Source organism: Pleurodeles waltl, chromosome 2_2 (genome assembly GCF_031143425.1).
Source record: "Pleurodeles waltl isolate 20211129_DDA chromosome 2_2, aPleWal1.hap1.20221129, whole genome shotgun sequence".
Classification (NCBI taxonomy): domain Eukaryota; kingdom Metazoa; phylum Chordata; class Amphibia; order Caudata; family Salamandridae; genus Pleurodeles; species Pleurodeles waltl.
The window spans coordinates 897,381,280-897,391,759 of NC_090439.1; positions in this window are offsets into that span (position 1 = coordinate 897,381,280).

Consider the following 10,480-nt stretch of genomic DNA (forward strand, 5'->3'; position numbering starts at 1 on the left):
AGACACCCTTTCTTTTTCCAGCACTCTTTATGATCAATCAGGACTAGCTTGTCTTGCTAATCAAACAAGATCATCCACTCAACTTTCCTCCAATTCTACCATTGTCTCTGATAGAATATCAGAAAACATCTGCATACTTTTTACCAGAGGCAGAAAGCAGATTGTGTTTAGTGGCCAAATAATAGGTTTCAGAGCCAGAGAAAGCTTCGTCTAGATTCTTCTTCATACGAAAGAAAACCGGGCCATCAGACCCTTATTGGAGAGGGGCAGGGCAGGAGGCCATTGAAGAAGACTCCTAAAGCAGTGCTTCAATCCGAAGTAAGCCTAAATAGTTTTCTCAGTGTATCCCTACACCCCGTTGTGCACCTAATGCAGATGAGTACCCGTTGTTGAAGTGAGTGATGACTAAGGGGTTACTGGTAGCTGGCGTTGTGCTACGAGTGGCTGATGTAGGTGGCCTGTAACAAGCTTTCATACATAGCCGCAGAGCCTTTCTGCGACAGGGGCGACCAGGCTGAGCCTGAGGCAGTGCCTATGCCTATTGGACCGAGTCACCTAGGCTGCACCTCCTCCAGGCACACCATTGGAAGGTGGACAATGATGGGTGGGGAAGACATTGCTTAAGAACCCTGGTGGAGAATCTTGTTTGAAGGCACAGCTGATACCGCTAGGTCCTTTTAACAGGTAGTAGCCATTTTGACAGCTGGCGAGCGATGTGGGAGACAGGACCTGCTTTCCGTGCCTTTGCTGGTTGAAAAATGTAGGTGGTTCCCATGAGGCCCCCAAGTGATAATCAACAGTTGGGAAAAAGGGGTTGGAGACTCTTTGTGCGGGTCTCCTTGCTTGCCCCTCCTCCCCAATATTTTGTAAGCTCTTAGCTCCTTATCTCCCTTGGACCCAGACTGATGGGACAATGCACAACGTTTGTGTTTATGCCACTATTGGGCTGATCGCTGCTGTGTAACTTAATGATGATGTCTGGTAGGCAAGAATAGCACTCCTAACATGCTTTGCCTTTGCGGCTCAGCACCAATTGGCAAACTCCTGCCTGCACATTGCTGCCTGCTGGAGGGGAATAACCTTATCATTCATACAGACTGAGCTGCACAACATACCAGTCGGTAGCTGGCACAGATAGATCCAGAATCAGACCTATGGCTGGTACAACACTAGATAATTTACATATCAACTACAGGCATATTTAAGGTCATACACCAGTACAGTAATGATTGGGGAGGCAATAAGTAGAGCATGGTTTCTTTTGATAAAAGCAAGCCATCACAGGGACAAGTATTGGAGACACTAGATCAGATGCCATGCACCAATAAGAGCAAGGTCCTGAAGAAGAGAATTCATGTCTCCTACTAATAGAGAGGAAGGTAGCTTGCAGTCAATAGAGGGAAAGCTTGATTCTCTGACACTTTGACCGAACAACCACAGCAGTATTCTAGATGTACTTGAACAAAGAGTAGGCATGATTTGTTCTGGTGCAGGATTTTCAGTGCGTAATATATGAAGTGGAGGATGGCTGTGACTGGGCTGTGTCCTGGTCTAAAACCAGATTAGAACTTATTTAGCAAGTTGAAGTTTCTAGTATGCCGGCAAAGTTGGTTGTGTATACATTTCTCTAGTAGTTTCGCCAGGAAGGGGATTTTTGAAACTAGTCGAAAATTATTCAGATCTTTTGGGTCCGTGCCTGTTTTATTTTCAGTAGGAGTGTCCCTTGTCTGATCTTCAAGCAGTCTAGGATTGTGCCTCTGACAGAGACTTCTAGCTGCAGATTCCTTACCGTTAGAATTTCCAGACTTCATCTTGGAATCCGGAACATTTGCTGAGCAATACCCCTGCGCGCTCTGTCTGGTGCTGTCGTTCTGATCCGCGTGGCGTCGGCTTCATTGGAGCAGTCTGTGATGTCAGTTCTTTTCTTTCCACTTCGGTTAGGCACAGAGCTGGAATAGAGCTACTCCAATGTCTTTTTTTTTTTTTACAGGCCTTTTTTGACCTTTTTGTCAAGTGTTTTTCGTCTGTGCTAAGGATGACTTTGAGGATGATAGGATTCAAGCCGTGTGGTGCCTGCCATCGCGCCATATCGGTGACGGATCCCCAGCATGTATGCCTTTGGTGTCCTGAACGCGACCAGGACTCAAAGTTGTGCTCGGCCTGCCGGGCCATGGCTCTGAAAGCTATGAGGGAGCAGTCCCTAAAGCTAATGGCGGCCCAGCCATCGACACTGGTGGGTGCGATTTCCTCGGAGGTCATGGTCCCGGTAGAGGAGAAGGTCGCGGGACCGCTCCAGGAGCCCCAAGCCCCCTGCATCCCACATGAGGTCTTCAGGGCACTCGGGAAAGAGACACAAGAAGTCCAAGTTGACTTTGACTTCACCTCACCCGTCGACCGACGAGACAACTCAGGAATGTCTATGTTCCAGGCACGGATCTGCAGAATCATTGTCAGGGCGACCCCGAGCCTTCCTCCCTTACCGGAAGCCAGAGCATCCCTGGCTCAGTAAAAGGAATTTTATGAGGCCATGCGCCTTGTATTTGAGCGGGCTGGCCCCACCAGAGCCCTTCAGGACCCCCAGGATCAGCGGAGGCCCCATCAGGTTCCACGTCGGCAGCTTCGGCTTCAATGGGGTCTCGTGGATCTAATTCCAGAATGGTGACTGCTTCACACAGTCAACCTTCTCCGGTGCCACTCCCGACATCAACGTACCAGATCATTTTATGAGAATTTGCTCAATCAGCCAGGGACTGGTGAGGAATGGGAGGGGTTTTTGGACCCTCTAGAAACTCATATGGAGCCACTGGATTGGTATGAGGAACTAGGGGAAACCAGTGGACTGGATACTTCTCCAGATACTAGCTTGCTCTTCCCTCCTATTGTGGCTACAGAGTAGGGTGCATCAAGTGCAATGGTGGTGCGTAGGGCAGCGGAGGTCCTTGACTTCGAACTGCTCTTGGTGCAGGTCAGGACAAACCTCAGAGCTGCTCCAACCGGGGACTTCCTCATCGGAACTAATGTTGCCCTTTAATGAAGCCCTCACTGATGTCCTGCTTGGGACATGGTCCAAACCCAGCACAGAGGCTCCTGTAAATAGGACAATTGGCCACCCGCATCGCCTGGCTCCAGGCAACCCTAGTTTCATCTCCCAACACTCCTCTCAGGAAAGCTTGGTTGTCCAAGCATCCACTTCCCAGGGCGCCTTCCCTTGTGCACATCCGGGTAGGGAATCAAAGAGGTTGGATCAGCTTGGGGAGAAATTTTTTTCTTCCAACATCCTGGCATTGAGGTCGGTAAACACCTCATGCTTATTTGGCCATTTTTCCCACACTTTGTGGGATATGGTGGCGCAGGTGCTGCCTCAGTTCATGGAGGATGCGCTGGCCAGTCTCTTTCAAGCAGTTAAGGACGGAAGAGATGCAGCGAAGTTTACCATAAGGTGTGGTTTGGACACTACAAACTCGCTGGGTAGGGCAATTTCATCAACAGTGGCCCTTCAACGCCACGCCTGGCTACGTACATCTGGATTTTCAGGAGATATCCAGGCATACCTTATGGACATGCCCATTGATAGGTCCCGCCTATTTGGCGAAAAGGCAGACTTGGCGCTGAGGCGCTTTAAGGACTCTCAGGCTATGGCCAAGACCTTAGGCCTCTAAGCAACCCCTCGCCCACAGTCTGCCTTTTGCCCCTTCCGTGACTACGGCAGGAGTGCAGTGCTGCAACACTCACAAGTTAGCCACCATCCAGCGCCAGGCCCACATCCTGTGGGCGGATGCAGTTGTGGTGCTGGTCAGAAGTCATCTGCCACCCAGGCCCCTGCCTCTACAGCATCCAGGGCCTTCTATTGTGATTCTGCAAGATCATCCATGTTCAGCTGGAGGGAGGATTAAATTTCATCTCCCTCACTGGTGGTCCGTAACACCAATGGGTCTTGCAAATCATACAGAAGGGCTATTCCCTCCCTTTACAGTCTTTCCCTCCAAAGTCTTTCCCTCCCCCAATGCCGCCCTCAAAAGAATGGCTGATGGAGAATCACTTGGTTTTGCTCCGCAAGGAAGTTGTGGCTCTTTTGGCCAAGGGAGCCAAAGAAAGGGTCTTGATATCAGAAGTAGGCAGTGGTTGTTATTCTTGCTACTTTCTGATACCCAAAAACAACAAGGGTCTTTGCCCTATTCTGGATTTATGGGAGGTCAATCTCTTCCTCGAAAAGGAGAAATTAAAAGTGCTTACTCCAGCTCAGGTCTTGTCTGCCTTAAAATCCAGGAGACTGGATGGTAAGGTTGGACTTGCAGGATGTGTATTTCCATATCCCTATCCTGCCTGCCCACAGGCATTACTTGCAATTCAAAGGGGGCCATGAGCACTTTAAATTTACCGTGCTTCCCTTCGGTCTCAACAGTGCTTTGCAGCTCATTTGCACAGGTTAGGGGTTTCAGTCTTCCCCTACCTCAATGACTAGCTGTTGAAGGCTCCTTCGCCCCAGGCTGTCGTCACCCACCTTCAGACTACGGCGAACCTCCTGCCTTCGCCTGGTGTTAGAAATGGGGTTTCTGGTTGGCACTCAATTCACACTCTGTCCAAGCAGGGACCCTCACTCAGGGTAAGGGAGATACACACCTAAGGTAACCCCTGCTCGCTTCCTTGGTAGCTTGGCACAAGCAGTCAGGCCTGTCTCAGAGGCAAGTGTAAAGTATTTGTACAATCACACACATTAACACAGTAAAAACACCACAAAAGGACCCAACACCAGGTTAGAAAAAATAGCCAGTATTTAGAGTAAAACAAGACCAAAACGACAAAAATCTAACATACACAAGCAAAGTTATGAATTTTTAAAGATTATACTTCAATATAGCTTAGAAACACGAATGCTTCAATTTGGTGATATTACAGCATCGTGACAGAGTTATTCCCAACAATCCGACGCTAGTGGCGCCGGTCATGGAGTCACACGAACCCCCAGGTACAGTACCTTGTGAAAATTAGGAAACAAGCGGTGCACGGAGTCAGGGATAGAGGCGTTGCTGGATCCGGTGCTGCGTCTGTTCCGGTGCTGCGGATTGAAGGAACGGAGGCGTCAGTGCGAGACGTCGGGTCCTTATTGTGGAGGTGTGGCTGCGTCGGTGCGAAGCATTAGATCCGAGCACTTCCGGTGGGGTCCATATGTTGTGGTCACGGTGTGGTGTGGCTCAGTCGGGTGTCACGGACATCAGTGACATGGCACTTCGGGACCCAAGGAGTTGTGGACTTCAGCGCTGCTGCGGGTTTGTCGCACTCCAGCGTCACAGGCAGTGTCACAGTTCAGGCAGCGGCGTCAGTCCGGAGTCGGTGCCAATGGTTCTTCTTGGTTTTTCACCAGCTTCAAGGTCAAGGGACCAGGACTGGATTAGGCACCACTTGGCAGGGTCGGAGTCTCAGCAGAGAGTCCGGTTGCTGGTAGAGGAAGTCTTTGATGGCCCTGAGACTTCAGAACAGGCGGCAAGCTCAATCCAAGTTCTTGGAGACATTTTACAAGCATGAAAATACCACAAAGCCCAGTCTTTGTTCTCTTTCAGGCAGAAGCAGCAACTGCATACCAACCCAGCAAAGCACAGTCACAGGCAAAGGGGCAGTACTCCTCCTCCAGCTCTTCAACTCTTCTCCTTGGCCGAGGTTCCTCTTGAGTCCAGAAGTAATCTGAAAATCTGGGGGTTTGGGTCCACTACTTATTCCCCTTTCTGCCTTTGAAGTAAGCAAACTTCAAAGGAAAGTCTCTGTTCACAAGATCCTGCCTTGCCCGGCCTGGCTCTAGACTCACACCAGGGGGTTGGAGACTGCATTGTGTGAGGGCAGGTACAGGCCATTCAGGTGTAAGTGTCAGCTCCTCCCTCCACTCTAGCCCAGATGACCCATCAGGATATGCAGGCTACACCCCAGCTCCCTTTGTGCCACTCTCTAATGGAGATTCACAAACAGCCCAACGGTCAGTCTGACCTAGACAGGGAATACACAAGCAGACAGACAGAGAATGGTTTAAGCAAGAATATGCCCACTTTCTAAAAGTGGTACTTTCAAGCTGACAATCTTAAAAAACAACTTTACCATAAGATGTTTTTTTAATTGTGAGTTCAGAGACACCAAACTCCAAATCTGTATCTTCTCTCATAGGGAAAATGCACTTAAAAGATATTTAAAGACAGCCTCCATGTTAACCTATGAGAGAGATAGGCCTTGCAACAGGTTTGGCAGTATTCCACTGTTAGGACATGTAAAACACATCAGTACATTTCCCACCTTTAACATACACGGTACCCTGCCCATGAGGCTACCTAGGGCCTACATTAGGGGTAGTTTACATGTATAAAAAGGAAATGTTTGGGCCTGCCAAGTGGGTACACTTGCCAGGTTGAATTGGCAGTTTAAAACTACACACACAGACATTGCAGTGGCAGGTCCGAGCCATGTTTTTAGGGCTACTCATGTGGGTGGTACAACCAGTGCTGCAGGCCCACTAGTAGCATTTAATTTACAGGCCCTGGCACCTCTAGTGCACGTTATTAGTGACTTACTAGTAAATCAAATATGTCAATCATGGAAAAGCCATAGCACATACAATTTACACAGGGAGCACTTGCACTTTAGCACTGGTCAGCAGTGGTAAGGTACCCAGAGTTCCAAAACCAGCAAAAACTAAGTCCGGCACACAGTCAGAACATAGGAAGCAGAGGCAAAAAAGACAGGGGAGACTACGTCTAGGATGCCAGGTCTAACACTGGTTCACTAAAAATGTATCAAAGTCACACCTGACTCTCCTATACGATCCCTTTCATCAGAGCTATTCTGGACACAATGCAGTTTTGGAGCTATCGTCCTGAGCAGCGAGTCCAGGAAATTCAGGTTATACTTCCGATGTTTCGTCCTCTAGCCTGGATTTCAGTAAGACAGACTCTGAGGGTGCTGGACCTCATGGCCTCCTCCATCCTGTTAGTAAAACATGTCAGATGGCATATGAGGGCTCTGCAGTGGGATATGAAGTTCCAGTGGGCCCAGCATCAGAGAAATCTCTTCGACACGGCTCAGATCTCGGAGGGGCCTGCAAAAGATCTGCAATGGTTTTTGAAAAAGCACGATTGGGTCAGAGGCAGACTTCTTTCCCTTCCCCACCCAGATTTCACAGTAGTGACAAATACATCACTTCTGGGATGGGGTGGACATCTGGGAGCAGTTGATATCAGAGGTCTTTGGTTACCGGAGGAATCCAGACTCCATATCAACGTGCTGGAGCTCAGGGTGATCCGGCCAGGATTGAAGGCATTTCTTCCTGTTGTCAAAGGGAAGACAGTGTCGAGCACTAACCTGTTCGTCCCACAGAAACACAATGCTTACCCAAGTTGCTTGTTCCCAACTCCACCTAGACGTTGCGTGCCTCCCACTTACTTGTACGTGATCAGCACGGGAACAATCCGGAGGAAAGAGGGTGGATGGATGAGAGAGAAAGAGAGACATGGATGTCGTCTGGCAGGATTAGGATGGCTAGCGTTGGTCTACGAAGAGCAGATATCTCCTATGATGAATTAAACATTTAGTCAAATAACACTTTTCATATAACCGTTATACTAAAACTATTCTTTGCCAATTCCTACAAACTAGGTGTACCTGTCAGGGTCCCCTTTCCCGCTTTTGACGGCTCTCCCCATCTCTCTAGGGTTCTTCAAGAAACAGTATGGAACCTGCCACAGATACAATGTTTAGCCTTCTATACTATCAACATGTATTCCCACCTTGTTCCAAAATCAATGTGGCCACACTGGAAGACCTACCTAAAGTGTTCCAGAAATTCAGTGTATGTGCTTGCTGGGTCTTGATGAAACTTTCCAAAACACAGTCACACTCACAATCATAGAGATATAACAGGCAATAAAGAATGAAAATAAATTCTTAAGTATTTAGATTTCTCAAATATTCAGGGATTAATCAGCATAACATGTTAGTATCGGAAAAAACACAGTTCTGGGTTTAAGCCACACTGAGAGCATAAGGTAATATACTAAAGCTCACTTTCGTATGTAATTGGTGTCATCACTGTTACATCACAGTAACAACTGAATATTGAAACAACAGACTTTTGATTCACGTTTTGAAACTAGCGTGTGCCAAGCACAGAGTGTTCTTTATCATAGGCAATGACTGGTATCACAAAAAAGCTATATAAAACTAAACTATAACAAACATGTTCATAGTACATCTTTAAAATAACAATTGCTCAACAAACACTCAAGTCTGTACTGTCATTGCAAGCTAACAGCAATGAGCGTTATTATTCAGGAGACAGCAAGTATGACACTGATAACATGCCCTTCTAGTGAGCGCTGCCTGTCTGAACATCCGGCAATCTACTATCAAAGGTAATCAGTAAGAACCTTTTCAAGCCCGTGCAGAACGTTACCACTTTTTGTGATGCTAATCTTCTTGATCCCTTCTTTTCTAGGATAGGCATCCACAACGCTGGGCTGTAGAATAGACGATCCAGGAACAAGCGAGGAGGAGCTGAGAATCACACTCTGCATCTGAACATCTCCGACAGCAAGCAATCACCTCAAGACTGGTGTGGCTTTAAATATCTGCTGTCACCTGGCCACACCTATTCTGAGCTATGAGGCTGCTGTACCTGGCCACACCAAGTCTGAGTCATGGGGACGCTACCCGCTCAGGCAACAAGTTGACAGCTGCCCCCGATTCCTACACGAGTTCTAAAACAAGCATTGGCTCAAGTAAACATTTCTCAAAGGGAACAACAATCATTGACCCATGACAGGGCATGTGATTTGTTTAGGGTCACAATTTGCTAAATGCCAGGTGTGTGTTCTGGAGCATATTCAGGTTTGCATGCCTGACAGATAGCGCAGGTGTTCACGGACAACACCACTGCAATTTGGTACCGTAACAAGCCGAGCAGTGTGGGGTTGTGGACCCTTTCTCAAGAGGCATAACCCTGGTGGTTCGACACCTGGCAGATTCTCTGAATGCCAGGGTGGACAAACTCAGCCGTCGATGCCTAGCGGATCACAAGTGGTGTTCCATCTTGAGGTGGCACAGAGACTGTCAGCAGTGAGGAGAGCCTTTATTAGATCTGTTCGCCTCCGAAGAGAACTTGCAATGTCAGCAGTATTGTGCATTGGAGATTCATGGGCACCACTCACTCTTGACGCTTTTCGACGTGAATGGTGTTCAGGCCTCCTATACGCTTTCCTCCCATACCACTTCTGCCCAGAGTTATCAAGAAAATCAGGAACGCCCAGGCCCAAGTAATACTGGTGGCTCTGGACTGGACATGGAGAGTCTGGTATCCTGAGCTTTTGAAAGTGAGCATTGATCCTCCAATCAGGCTGTCCCTTCAGAAAGATCTTCTGTCGCAGCAGCAGGGGAAGGTTCTCCACCCACTCAACTCTGCGCCTTCATGTATGGAGATTGAGCGGCGGCATTTGACAGCCTTTGACCTTCCTCCCTAAGTCTGTAGAGTTAACCTGGCAGCCAGGCATCTCTCTACCAAGACGATATATGCCTGCCATTGGAAACGCTTTGTATATTATTTTACAGAAAGATCTATTGATCCTCTTTCTGTTACTCTCTCAGATATCCTTCTATTACTTTTGTCCCTTGTCCAGCAGGGCTCTGCATTGGGCACACTCAATGGATACCTTTCTGCCTTATCGGCTTTTCTCTGGCTGCCCAATCAGCCTTCTTTATTCAAATCTCCTATTGTAAATAGATTTCTTAAAGGGCTTGTACATATGTTTACTCCTAAGCCCTTTATCATGCCTGTGTGACTTAAATCTGGTTCTCACTTTTGTCATGTGTGCTCCCTTCGAGCCTTTGCACAATTGTCCCATCTGGCTGCTCACCATCAAGGCAGCCTTCTTAGTGGCAATAACATTTGCCAGGAGGGTGAGTGAGATTCAGGCTCTCTTGTCCAAACCTCAGTATCTCACCATGTTTTCGAACAGAGTAGTGCTTCGCACTTGTGGGGACCCCATTTTACCTGGATCATACTGTCACCCTGCCCACCTTCTTTGCTGCCCCACATCCCTCTAAGGAAGAGGAACAACTCCATCGACTGGACCCAAAAAGAGCATTGTCGATCTACCTTGACAGCACAAACAAGTTCTGGGTGGATGGCCAACTCTTTGTCCGGTGTGTGGGAGCAAAGAAAGGCCAGGCAGTGCAGAAACAAACCATTTTGCTCTGGGTCATTTTCTGCATAAAAATCTGGCATGCCGTGGCCAAAAAGCAGGCTCCTGAGGGCTTGAAGGCTCATTCCATCAGGAGCATAGCTTCTACCACTACGTTAGCAAGAGGTGTTCCAGTCCTGGACATCTGTCAGGCTGCAACATGGATGTGTCTGCACATTTTTGCCAAACACTATAGTCTGGACAGTCAGGTCCGCAGAGAGGGGCACTTTGCCCGTTCGGTCCTGTAGGACTTTGTAGTTTGAGGTGAA